The sequence below is a fragment of the Marmota monax genome, unplaced genomic scaffold (genome assembly GCF_021218885.2).
Source record: "Marmota monax isolate L192 unplaced genomic scaffold, Marmota_monax_Labrador192_F-V1.1 WCK01_AAM20220418_F8-fsc00030, whole genome shotgun sequence".
NCBI lineage: Eukaryota > Metazoa > Chordata > Mammalia > Rodentia > Sciuridae > Marmota > Marmota monax.
Window position 1 is genome coordinate 3024022 of NW_026691988.1, and position 13514 is coordinate 3037535.

The 13514-nt window shown below is 37.2% G+C and overlaps 1 long non-coding RNA gene across 1 annotated transcript in view; it reads right to left on the bottom strand.

Moving 5' to 3' along the window:
* Positions 1-1124: 1124 nt before the first annotated feature.
* LOC124095920 (uncharacterized) overlaps positions 1125-13514 on the bottom strand; it is a 51785-nt gene continuing 39395 nt past the window's right edge. The window contains exon 3 of the long non-coding RNA XR_006852694.2: positions 1125-1693. This is a non-coding gene — a long non-coding RNA (uncharacterized LOC124095920). The remainder of the gene's footprint in view (positions 1694-13514) is intronic.

A 13514-nucleotide genomic window follows, 5' to 3' on the forward strand; every position in this document is an offset into this window, starting at 1 on the left:
CCCTGACATTGCCATTTCACACACCAAGGGCCAAAGCTGTGGGCATGCCATTCATGGACTGAAGCTCCAAAACTGTGAGCCAAAATAAACACCTTCTTTTTTATAAGTTAACTATCTCAGCTATTTTGTTAGAGTCACAGAAAGCTTAGAATTCACTCCTAAGCCTAAATAAAATAATATTCCATAGTGTATATAGATCTGTGTGTGTATATACACCACATTTTCTTTATCCATTTATTCATTGATAAACATAAGTTGATTTTCTGTCTATGAATAATGCTGCAGAGAACATGGAGTGCAGTGTCTCTGATGAGCTGATTTCATTTCCTTTGGATATATATCCAATAGTGGGATTGCTAAATCATGTGATAGTTCTAATATTAAATTTTGAAGAAACTCCAGACTGCTTTCAATAATGGCTGTACTAATTTACCTTCCACTCCACAGCACACAAGGGTTCTCTTTTCCTTACCTCTTTACCAACACTTCTGTGCTTTTGTATTTTAGATAGTGGCCATCATGACAGCCATGAGATGACACCTCATTGTGGTTTTAATCTGCATTTCCCTGATGATTAGTGATGTCAAGTATGTGTTCACATACCCATTGGCCATTCATACGTCTCCTTTTAAGAAATGTCTTCCCAGGTTCTGTGCTCATTTTTTAATCAGGTTGTTTTCTTGCTATTGCTACATAGTAGATGTATCAAAAAATTGCTTTGGCATATTTACCAGAGCAATACTACACTGGGTTATGCATCCTAACAAGTTATTATATGACACTTAGGAAGTAAAAAAGTGACTTCATGTGCTGAGTGGCAAGCAAGAGGTGAGCCATTTAATCCACCACCTCTCACCTTCAGGCAAGTAAAGATGAATAGCCCAAGAATTCACAGATAGGCAAAATCCTCCAAGATCTGTATAGAAAATTTATCTATGCAACTGGTGTGTCCTCCCTAAATGATTGGCAGATTCCACTAAAGATTCTCGGTGACCAGGATGTTTAAGCAGGTGGCTACTTCCCACCGGTGTCACCTGAACATACTAGTTGGTGACAAGCAGCCCTTCACCTCCCTAATGTGAACTTATCTCTTAGTGCTTTTTCTCCTTTCAAAGTCATTCATGTTAAAGTGAAAATATTTTTATTTGAACTAATATTCATCTCTTTCTTTTAAGTACTTTACATTGAATGTTATTTTTAAGACTTTATAGGTATAACATACCTAATGAAAGCAGACACAAATAAAGCATGCAAGAACTTTCCAAATAAGCAAACGATGATACACCGTCCAACAGTTGTAAATCACGTAGAAAAGCCTACGATTTTAGAATCGCTGTTGGGTGAGATTTTACGTTTCGTGCAAGAAAGTTTGGAATGGAAACATTATCTTTCCACGGGTGCCGTGAAGCAGCTGCTCGTGTGTAGAGAAGGCGATTTAGAAGAGTGATGAGAAGCTTTAATTAAAGCCCATCTGCTGTTTCACTGTTTCTGACTATTAAACACAGTTTGCGTTATTAACATCATACTTGGAAATGTAATTGCTTCAAGTTCTGTTTGCTGGGCTGCAAGCCTGCTGCTTCTCCACATTGTCTTCTTTTTATCCTTTTCCATGCGCCTCAACTCAGCTTACAAAGGAAAAAAAGTTCAATACTTCATATAGTCATCTGTACAGGATTAAGGCATACGATATTATCTGTGGATTAAAAAAAAAATAAGTAAAAGTGTTTAAAAAGGAAAGAAGTTCAAATTCACAAACCAGTAAGGATATCGACAGTTGTTGAATAAATGAGGACATTCTGATATCCCTGTAATTGATTAACAACCTGAGGGAAACTAAGGTGGAGGCTCACCTTGCCCCATGGTCAACTGTGAGGGAACAGCTAGACATGAGCCATGGCTCAGGGGTTTAAGAAAATACTGCTCAGGGAAAGCCCATTCATCCACAGCCCTGCCTCAGTAGCACCACTGGGTATGATAAGAGGGTTTGGGGACCTCTGCCTCATCTCAGCTTCATAAACTATTTCTCTTAAAACAGGAGGAAGATAGATAAATTAGGGGATAAGAACCCAAGGACAAGGATATGTTTGCTAAAAATGGTGTGCCTGCTAAAACATCTTAAGCAAAACCCTACACAACCAACACAGAACAGAGAGAGTCCCAGACCCAGGAAAGCACAGTGATTGAGACTGGAGCCCACCAACCAAAAATTCTGAAAAACCATTTCCAATTAGGACCTGTCAGCCAGGCCAAGATGAACAAGAGTTGTCCCTGGGTTGTTAGCTACTGTGGTGTGTCAATACAGAACCCATGGGTGATATTTGGATAGGACCTTGTAACAATCTCCCTCTTACCTCAATAAGATCTACTCTCTCCCTTGAGGGTGCTTCCGCTGACTTCTTTCTCTTCTAACAAAGTTTACTATGCTTTTGCTAAGTCGCCCGTCTTTCTTGAAATCCTCTCATGCAAGAGGCCAAGAGCCAAGAACACAACACATCTCTGAGAAGATTGTAAGTCTAATCTTATCTCTATTATCATTTCTACATTTCAGATGGAGCAGGGCCACATGTCCCAGAGCGAGCTCTGAAGAGTTCACATCTGAATAAGTAAGTTCTCAGGAAAATAAAATGGATGTGTTGATGAAAGAACTCTGGTCAGTGCCTTCCTTTGCTACCCTCCCATAGAGGAAATAATGTACATTAGGAAGTTTAATGCTCTGAGATGTCCTGGTGGGGACTTGGGGGTTTGTCTTAGTTTTTAAGATCAGCTTAATAATTAACTTTGTATTTCCATATTTTTTGACCATAGAAAATGTCTTCTGCCTCTCAACCAAGATCATTCCACAGAACCAGTATCTTCACTGAAGACACAGGGAAATGATAGAAAAGGTTAAATGAAAAAATAACTATAAAAACTAGAAAAAATATAAAAGTTATTGAATATTTTATCTAAGATTTCTAAAAGATAAAACCAAACAAACCACAAATAAAAAGACTACCCATGTTTGACTACGTAAAAACTAACATTTCCTACATCCTAAGACTTTATAAACAAAAGCAGATGCTTCACTGGGCATGAATATCTGTAAAATGTTGACAAAGGATCAATATCCCAATTCAGAAAGAATATTAAAGATTAATAAAGTACATACACAAGAAAAATGAAAAAAGGGCATCAACCCAAATTCACAGAACCAGAAATAAGAAGTAGCCAAAAAATACAAGTTCAATAAACCAACATTCAACAAATGCAAACTAAATAAAAAGATGCAATTATTCTTTACCAAATTGGTAAATGCTTTATAAAATATTATTCTTTGTATAAAAATGCAGAGACAAGAACCACTCTGCCCTCCCCACATAGACAGCTTTTTCTGAATGGTCATATCTTGCAAGAGTTCAATCTCTGGGATTTTATTTAAATAGATTTATATAGATGCTGGTCATCATGGTATTTATTGTGAGGGAAATATATAAAATTCTAAACTTTCTATAGGAAAGTTATTAAGTAAAATAGTGTGACTAATATGACAGAAAGTGCTCGTGCTTCCATGAAAAAAAATGTTTTCCATATAATCATACGAAAAGAAATACCCAGAATATAACATTTAGTGTGAAAAGCAGAGTGGCCCTTATTATATCTCAGCTGTATTTCTATAATTGTGTGTGTATATACATACAGAAGAAAAGACTGAAAGCAAATATGTCAACACAAATAACACTACCCTCTGTCATGGTACCTGGGTGGTAGCCAATGTGCTGGTGGTCAGAAGAATTCTGCAAGACCAAGAGAATCACAGAAGAAGATATGCAGCAAGGACATGGCAAAGACATCTGCCCACAGACTTAGATGTCTGGGCTTATGTGAGCTTCTAAGTTCTTTGTCTTTGGTAGACATTTTGCTAGGAGTGGTTTATGCTAAACGAGGGGTGATTGACAGATTCCTGTGTCTTGCCCAGGATGCCTACTCTGCATGTATCAAATGCTCCTTCCTGGGTTTTACATCAGATGCATGAGATGCAAGTAATATGTATGAGGTTTTAAGTAGAGGACTCTCGCGTCTAGATCAATATAGGTCAAACTTGGGGATGTCTGTGCATGCTCCTCAGGATGGTCAATAGTCTTTTTGAAATACAGGATCTTGCATTTACACTTTGGAGAAGTTAGCTACTCCAAGAACAGCAATGGGGCAGGAGGAAAGCCCCATATCAATTCTACTGATGGAGGTGGGGTGAGGCCTGTACAAGGGTCCCTAACCTATCCTGCCTCACTCTCTGTATGGCTGGTGGTTTTTCTAAATTCTTTTCAATAAAAATAAAGAATGGTTAGTGCTGCCAAATGAAGAGTTGACTTCACCTTTATTAATTATCTAAGAATTTCTTATAAGTAGCACACTTTCAACAACGAACAGATGTTAGTTTTGGATATGGTTTTAAATATTTTTTTAACTTTTTAACTCTACTTATATTCTTAACTAACGTCTTTTCTTGTATTTTAGACAAAGATTAATGATCAGCACATACATATAATACCACAAATGCAGACTAATTAATACTGATTAACTATTAGATGTTGCTGTGGCTGGTTTTTTTAGGAAAATATTTGAAACAGACAAATAGACAGGACAACTTCTAATCAATGTCTTTTTCCCCCCAGTGGCTTAGAAGAGTAGTGTGAAACTTTTCTAGACTTTGCTTTTCTTGGACATAAAAAAGAAAGATAAGACTTGCTTCATAGAATAGTCTCAAGACGAGCTTCAAAACATTGCAGTACCTGGGAACTGTAAATTCTGAGGAATTCTAAGAACCAATGTAGCTAGGTACTTCTGAAGAGCTTCAGGACTCTGCACAACATTATTTCCCTAAACCTCCCCCACTGCTCTGATTTAGAAGTTCATTCCTGAGTTTCAATAATCACATTTGTTACCAGCAAAACTGAAGCTATAGCAGAAGATATTAGAACCATGTACTATTAGATTCATTAGAACCATGTACTAAGATTAGGCTCATCCTCATTTTCAAGTACAAATTCATATTCATATTTCATAATTGCATTCCTAGAATAAATTTTTTAAAAGATGGAAATAAGAAATCTTTCAGGCCTTTCAGATAGCACATAATATAACTCCATTGTTTACCACCTACTTTCCTCACTCACTACCTAACCTTGAAATTAAATGACAGTCACGTTGTACTTGTTCTTCTTTTTACAACCAAGTCATTTTTGGAATGATGACTTTTTTAGTTTTATTCTACTATTATAATGCAAGTTCATCCCACTTTTAATTTAGAGCATATCAACAGATGAAACAAAGAATCATTATTTACATTACAAAAGGATCCTTCTAGTTATCAAAGGATTCATTGCAAAGATTCCTTTAGAAGCTAGCTCCTCTCTTACAATTAAAATATTTCAGTTTAGAACAATTTTGTCAGCCTGTAGCTTTTCAGTACTGAAAGTGCCTATCTCATTACAAAAACAGAACTTTCCAGAGCAAATAGCCACTCAGCTATGCCCCAATAAATCAGGGAAAGAGAAAAAAAGAGGCTGAGCCAAGGAGAAACATGGAAAAGAATAAGCAGGAAGGACAGAATAAGTATAAAAACTAAAAATTGTTGATTCTCAAATATCTGGTGGGATAGCAAAGTAAAGCAACGCCATGGCTTTTTACATTACACACGCACATATACATAACTATTCCCCTACATAAAGGCTTTTGAGGTCAGGGCCTCTGTCTAGTTATTAGTCCTTACCTAGTAACAAACCTCAAACACAAAGATCTTAATAAATATTTCTTGGATGAGAGAATTAATAACTGACACAAAACAACACATTTGACTAAATTCCACTGAATGTGTGTGATAATAACAGTGGCTGCCCCTTTGCAAGTTGTCTTTGGCCCAGTCATCTTTCCTTCCCTTTCCTTTGCCCAGAATTCTAAAGAAATGTCACACTTAATCTGGGCACGGCGGGGCACTCCTATAATCCCAGTGGCTCTGGAGGCTGAGACAGGAGGATTGGGAGTTCAAAGTCAATCTCCGCAAAAAGCGACGTGCTAAACAACTCAGTGTAGACCCTGTCTCCAAATAAAATACAAAAACTAGGGCTGGGGATATGACTCAGTGGTCAAGTGCCCTTGAGTTCAATCCCTGGTACCCTCCCCCTCTAAAAAAGAAATGTCACACTTAGGCGATTAAAATGTTAATCGCTAAATAATCTTTCTTTAAATTTACAGAACCCAGAATGTCTGGAGATCTTCAGATAACATCAGAATGTGAATTACCCCTTTTTGTTCTTTAGTTCTATAATCAACTAACATACAGTTTAAACCCTTGTGAGTTTGGACTTGCAGAAAAGTTACATGTTTATCTAAAGGGGTATAGGAAATAGCCCCAGGAGATCAAGGTCGCTTGCAATGTTCCAGCCAGGGAATAAGAAGGAGGCATGCTCTGAATGGCAAAGAACCCCGACTAGCACATAGTCTTCCTATCCTTTGCCCCCATCACCTCTATCTCTTCCCTATTAAAAGCCTTTTCACATACCTGAGCACACTAAGATAACCTGTGGGGAAGATGAAACTTTCTCCCACATCATCTTAAGATGTTGGTCCTTGAATTAAGCTCATTTCCTTTCCACCAATTCTCACCTCCTGAGTATTGGCTTTTGAGTGGTGAGCGGATGGACTTGGATTTGATTGCATGGACCTCTTGTTTTGGTACCCCTACTAAATGGTTAGAGATAAGGAATGTCACAGGAATTAATATCTATCTTTGTCCAATCCCTAATACAAATAAAACTAAACAAAAAAATCACTACTATTTATAAGGTGATTATTAATTATCTCTTTTGGCAAAGCAAACTTATTTTCACTAGTAGTAAGGATGAATCTAGTTAGTGTCTATGACTACAAAGTAATCTTAAGAATTAGACTCCATTCAAATCATCCAAATCTCCTGATCAAAGGTCAGCTTTTAGTCATATCCTGACTCCCTCCCAGTCCCACTACCAGTCTCAGACTAGGACCAAAAACCTTTTCTCCAAAGGAGAGTTCCACCAGCTAATCTGTCCTTTCTCCCTAAAGAGAGATTTTACCCTAGCAGTGTAATCTATGACTCTGTTCCAAAATTTGCTAACATGCTTCTCAGAGATGCAAAAAATATAATGAGCAGTAATAGATTCCCAGTTCAATAACCTTTTCAAGACAATCTGTTCAAGTTAATACAGAGAACCCTCAGAAAGAGATAAAAATAAACATATATTCTCATATCCAAAGATCATTGTCCTATTCTGTAAGCCCAAAAGCTGATTTCAATACGTATTGTGACTTCTACATCTTCTGTTGATGTAGCCAAATCTCCATTATTTTTGGTTATAGAAGACAGGAAATAAGTGTATAGTTAAAATTCACAGACAGTCCTAACCCAAAATTTTGGCAAGTGGTTACCATCTTCTTGCCCACAAATCCCGAACCAGAACAGTCCAGCCAGAAGCCAAATTAGAGAGCTGCATAACTTCAATGTTGACTTATTTTTACTCTTCCAACAAGCCTGCCAACCTCCCATTTTCTCCTGCCATTCACTCTGCCACCACATCCGTTTCCAGCTTAGGCACTTATTAGGCAAAGCAGCAAAATCCCTTTTCAGGAGAAAAGGGACTGAAAATTGTTATCCAGGAAAGAGAACATTGTCCTTGTCCTTTATTTAGGTCTCTCTAGCACTGAGCTTCCTGAATCCATTGAGATGTCCCATATATGCATCATTGGTAATAGTACAAATTAGTCAACAAGCCCAAAAGCCCAAAAGCCCAGAACCCACTTGTGATTGGCAGCCTCCAAGACAGCCTCCAATAATTTCCACAAATACCTTCCCAATAACCAGCAAATAACAATAGCAACAACAAAACAAATCTTAAAGGACCATTGAGCAATCTATATTTTTAATACCTAAAGACAGGCCATTTCTAAGAGAAAATATGCTAATACCAGTTTGGGGAGGAGAGGCTATGTTTCATTTTATGTTGCTTTGTGTGCTTCCAGAAGACATATACTCCTAAAAATATATTCCACTTATTATCTCCAAAATTATTTGCCTCAACAATTCAGTGTGGTAACAGAGAATTACTTAAGGTACCATCAACCATTAACCCTAGTAAAAGCATGGTGATGTCTTTCCCTGATATTAGTTTCCAAGTCATGTGTCAGCCTCTACTCTTCCCTGTGGGTCAATCCTTCCTCCCTATAATCACAGCTGCCCTTTCAATCAGAGCCCTTATTACCCATCTCTGGTGATTTATATAGCTTTCTAATTTTCCTGTTCCCCTTTTCACCTCCATATCTAGTTCCCTAAATCATGTCACCTCATTCTTCAAAAACTGCAATGCCGAAATTATAGAAACAGTTATATACATTTTGAAAAGTTCTTGAATGTCAATTGAAAAAGGCCTAAGTTCTGAAGTATCAAATCTTCCAACTCAGTCTTGGATCTGTGACCCTCTTGTTGGCTCCACGAGGTCCTACCTAAAGCCAAGTCACATTTGCACATCAACATTTTCCTTACTGGCCTTTACATACATTCTACAAAGACCATTTGTGAATTTTGGTTTAAGTTTTATTTTATTTGTAATTGACAAATTGACACATAATAATTGTACCTATTTGTGGAGGCTGAGACAGGAGGATCTCGAGTTCAAAGCCAGACTCAGCAAAAGTGAGGTGCTAAGCAATTCCATGAAACCCTGTCTCTAAATAAATACAAAATAGGGCTGGAGATGTGGCTCAGTGGTGCCCCTAAGTTCAATCCCTGGCACCCCCTAAAAAAATGATAATAATACCTATTTATGAGGTACAACGTGACATTTCCCTATATGAGTTTTATGATGAGAATGAAGAACAAGCATTATTTTAAAACCACTGCACTTGAATGAAGAGCAACAAAATTAGTCCGACATTTAAACTCCTCTAAAATTCAGGCTTAACCCATATTTTTCTGTTGTTCAATGTAAATTTCAGGCCTCTTCACCATCCCTTCAGAGCTGGTCACCTCTGGAAACAGAATAGCCCAGAATCCCAGTGGGAAAAAAAAAAATTCCAAAGAAAACTGCCTCACAATTTTAAAACTGAAAATCCTGAAACCATGCTGTAGGCTTGGAAAACTTGGATGAAGACCGCAGTGACAACTGCCTATAGCACATAAGAGCCAAGAGAAGAATGAGCCCCAGGCTGGTCTTTATACAAAGCTTACAGGAGAAATCCCCTACCATCAGTGCACACCACGGAGTCTTCAGCTCTCCACAAGACCCCACCACAAGAGCAGACCACAGTGTGGCTGAGTTGGGGAGGGCCCATCAGATCTTATAGACACTTAAGATCCCCCACCACTTGCAAGTTCTGCTGGATACACATGGGCACCCCCACACCTGGGCTAATCACCAGGCCCAGAGTTGCACAAGGCCCGGCCATTGCTAAAGAAGGGTAGACAGAAAATGAACATCTGCCAGCCACTCTGGGCCTCCACACCTGGTCCCACATCATTCCCGAGTCTCAGATGTCCCAGCCACTCCAAAAGTTAAGCTAAAAAGCCCTTAGATCAGCCCTAGGGCTTATTCAACCAGAAAAAGAGAAAGATAGAGAAAGAGAAAGTTGAACTGTGGGAACAAAGAAATTAATGAAAGGTTAAAATGGGAGAGTAAATTCTAAACAGAGGCAGAGATTGAGACGGAAGCAAAAAAAATGATGGTGACAAAGGGGATAATAGGGGAAAGTCCTAACAACTGCAAAATGATTGTCTGAAATAAAAAAGATATGAAAAAAGGGACAATAAGTAAAAACACTTATTGTAAGGTACCACCAGGCTGCCTTAGCCATTAGTCACTCATGCTTTCACAGAGAGGCAAGGTCAAACCATTTCCTTGTCCAGCAGTAAAAGAAAGAATACAACCACCACATGAAACAAAGAATTTTGCCTGAGATTGTTGTCTAGGGACCATGGACTGAAAAAAAATGAAAAAAAAAAAAATTTTATATATATATATATATATATATATATATATATATATATATCACCTGGTGCTGTTGGAGTCCCTTGCTGAAACTTCTGTGCCTCTGAAATCTTTAAAAACATATTTCAGCCTGAAATTTGGTGATAAGTACAGTAAATGAGCTTCATCTTTCTCTCCAGTGATAACAGCATCGCAGTAATTCTTAAATAGATTGCACACCCATGTAGGATATGCATGTTGAGATGGCTTTTCCTGAATGGACTCCCCTTTCCAAAGGGTCAAAATCACAGAAGTAACCCTCCTTCCTGTAACTAGAGTCATTCAGATATGGAACACAGTGTTGCAATGAAGGACCAGGACCTGAACACTAACTATGGGGTTCCAATCCCAGCCAGACTACTTACCAGCCGTGTGGTTTTGCATACTCATTCAGTCTCTAGAAGCCCAATTTCCTTATGTGTAAAATGATAAGAATAATAGCTTTTACAGTGTTGAGAGGATTCATAAAATTGCCATATAAGAAAGGAAAAGAAATTCATATAGTAACACATGTGATGCATACAGTTCCATGCCCTGGCCTGCAACAGGATTTCTATTCTGTTGACAAGGAGCATTCTGGGAACCCATAGGCGCCTGAGGGATAAACCTTCTCTCTAGTCTAATACTCGCTGCTTCCATATTGGCTAATGTTACCAAAGAAGAAAATAAGTAAACTTAAAACTTCTTTTTGTCAAAAACAACAACAACAACAAACTATTTATCTTTTACTTTCTCTCTGTAATGCATTTTGTTAAGCACTAGTTGTCTCTAGAATGTATTTCTGTACAAGGCTGGTCTTACTCTTTGGTGCCACCAAGTGGCCAAGTTTAAAGATGCAGCGATGCTTCCCCCAGGCGGCACCCCAATTTTGAACAGCATGTTTCAGGTAGCCTTCAATAGCTCATCAGGTTAAAGTGTTAACACTCTGGGTTAAGCAAAGAAGCAAGTATGACCATTGGCTCTATAGAATACTGGAAGGAGAACACCATCTGTTAGAAAGCACAATGGACCAGTATTGGTATAAGCCCAGCTCAGCCCTTCCTCCAGGATCCAGAAAGCACTTTGCACAGTTCTAAGTTTTAAGAAATGCTTGTCTGGCCTTCTGATCAGGCAGAAACCAATTTTACAATCAGACAACACAAAATATATGTTTTAAATGAGCACTAAATGGTCAAGTGCTAATATATGGCTGGAAATGAAAACCAAAGCTAACAATAGCTCTCAAAGAAAGAACCTCTAAAACACAAGCTAAACATTGCAATTTTATTTCTAACATTTCTTAGTAGTTACAATTTATAAAGCAGGGAGGCTGGGAGTATAGCTCAGTGGTGGAGCACCTGCTTTGGTTCAATCCCAGCACCACACAAAACAAATAAATAAAATACAGAATTAAAGGCAGGAACTCAATTTCACAGTATTGTCATTTGTCAGTTATAAGTGCTACTCAATTACCACACTGTGGTGAATGGTCACTTTCAATTTGTCCACGTAATACTATTTTAACCTTCTTAGGCACAATGGAATATAATTGGCAAATATTGTTTTCAAAAACATATTTTCTATAACACTGTGCCTTTGAATTCACAGATTTGGAAAAAAATTAAATCCTTCAACTTCAACTATTAAAAATTATTGACAGTCTAGGGCAATCAATTTGTTTAAATTGCTAGCCTCTGTAGAATTAACATTATAAAAAAAGTCTTCTTAAAGCATACATTTATTGCTCTAATGTTTGATTAGCAAGAATATTGTGTATTTGAGATGCCATGTTTTTCCCTAATAATTTTTTCTCCTATCTTCATTCTTTAAATTCTTTATTCAGTTCAGATAATAGATGATTCGTACTGCTTGATGTTGAATATTTTGGAGTTTTTCTTCCTCATAAACTTTTGAGGTACCAATGTCAACATTCTATTTTATAAAATTCTCCCTCTTGAAATGAAAAATCTAAAAAGGATCTTTTTTTTCCTAAAAGACTCAAGGCATAAATAGAATTAAGTGGCTAAAAATTCAATATAGTTCCTAAATATTTTTTAAATATGAATATTAATAAACTAAGAAAAACCATTGAAAACTAAGATTATGATATAATCTAATTATATTCCATACTGTACTACTTAAACGTTTATAAATATTTTTCTTAAAAAGTAAATAAAGATCTTTTTAAAAGCCTATCTAGCACATAAATTTAGTTAATCTTATATTAACTACCAATCTAGCTCCCTATTTATTTGACCATTTTAAAATTCACAATAACTGTTTTCAGCACATAAAGTCAATAGCTTTAACAATCACTGTTAATTAAAAGCATTGCATCTTTCAATAAAAAATACTTCAACCCACTGATAAAATTTAAAAATAGGGCTGATAAGGAAATTTCATTTCAAGTTACATTTAGGATGCTTATAGAGTTTGAGTATGAATATTCAGATCTAACAAATTCAGAGGCTAAGCTTTGTTCACACTACTGATGATGGCATATTGATAAAGACAATAAAACGATGTGATGACAATTTGTGGATCAAAAGTTTAAGGTGACACCAACAGCAATGGAGTGAGCGTTTAGCAACTTGGTCTTCACAGGAGATTCCATCTCACTCCAGTCAGAATGACAATTATCAAGAATACAAGTAACAATAAGTGTTGGTGAGGATGTAGGAGAAAACGTACATTCATACACTGCTGGTGGGACTGCAAATTGGTGCAACCACCATGGAAAGGAGTATGGAAACTCCTCAGAAAACTTGGAATGGAACCACCAGTTGACCCAGTTATCCTACTCCGCCGCATATATGCAAAGGACTTAAAATCAGCATACTATAGTGACTTGGCCACAATGTTTACAGCAGCTCAATTTACAGTAGCTAAGCTATGGAACAAATGTCCTACAACAGATCAATGGATAAAGCAAATGTGGTACATACACACAATGGAATTTACTCAGTCATAAAGAAGAATGAAATAACATGACAATAAATTGATGGAACTGGAGGCTCTCATGCTAAGTGAAATTAGTCAATCCCAAATAACCAAAGGCCGAATTATTCTCTCTAACATGCAGATGCTGGCTCTCAATAGGTGGGAAGGAGGTGGGAAAGAGTGGAGGTTCAATGGATTGGGCAGGGGAGTTGGGGGGGGGGGTATGGGAAAGATGTAGAATGAATCAGGCACAACTATGTTCATATATGAATACATGACCAGTGTTAAGTCCACATCATGTACAATCACAAAAATGGGAAGTTAAACTCCATGAGTGTATGTATGTCAAAATACATTCTACTGTCATACATAACAAAAAAGAACAAATGAAAAAAATGTAAAAAACAAAAAAGAGCAAATATAAAAAAGAATTTAAAGTTATAAATTTGGATCAAATCCAAGACCAAAATTCAATTTTGGTGTATCCTGTAATATATGTACTGTGGGAGAGTGATACAAGGCCAAGTGCTCATGCATTGGAGGCATTTAGACTGACACTACTCT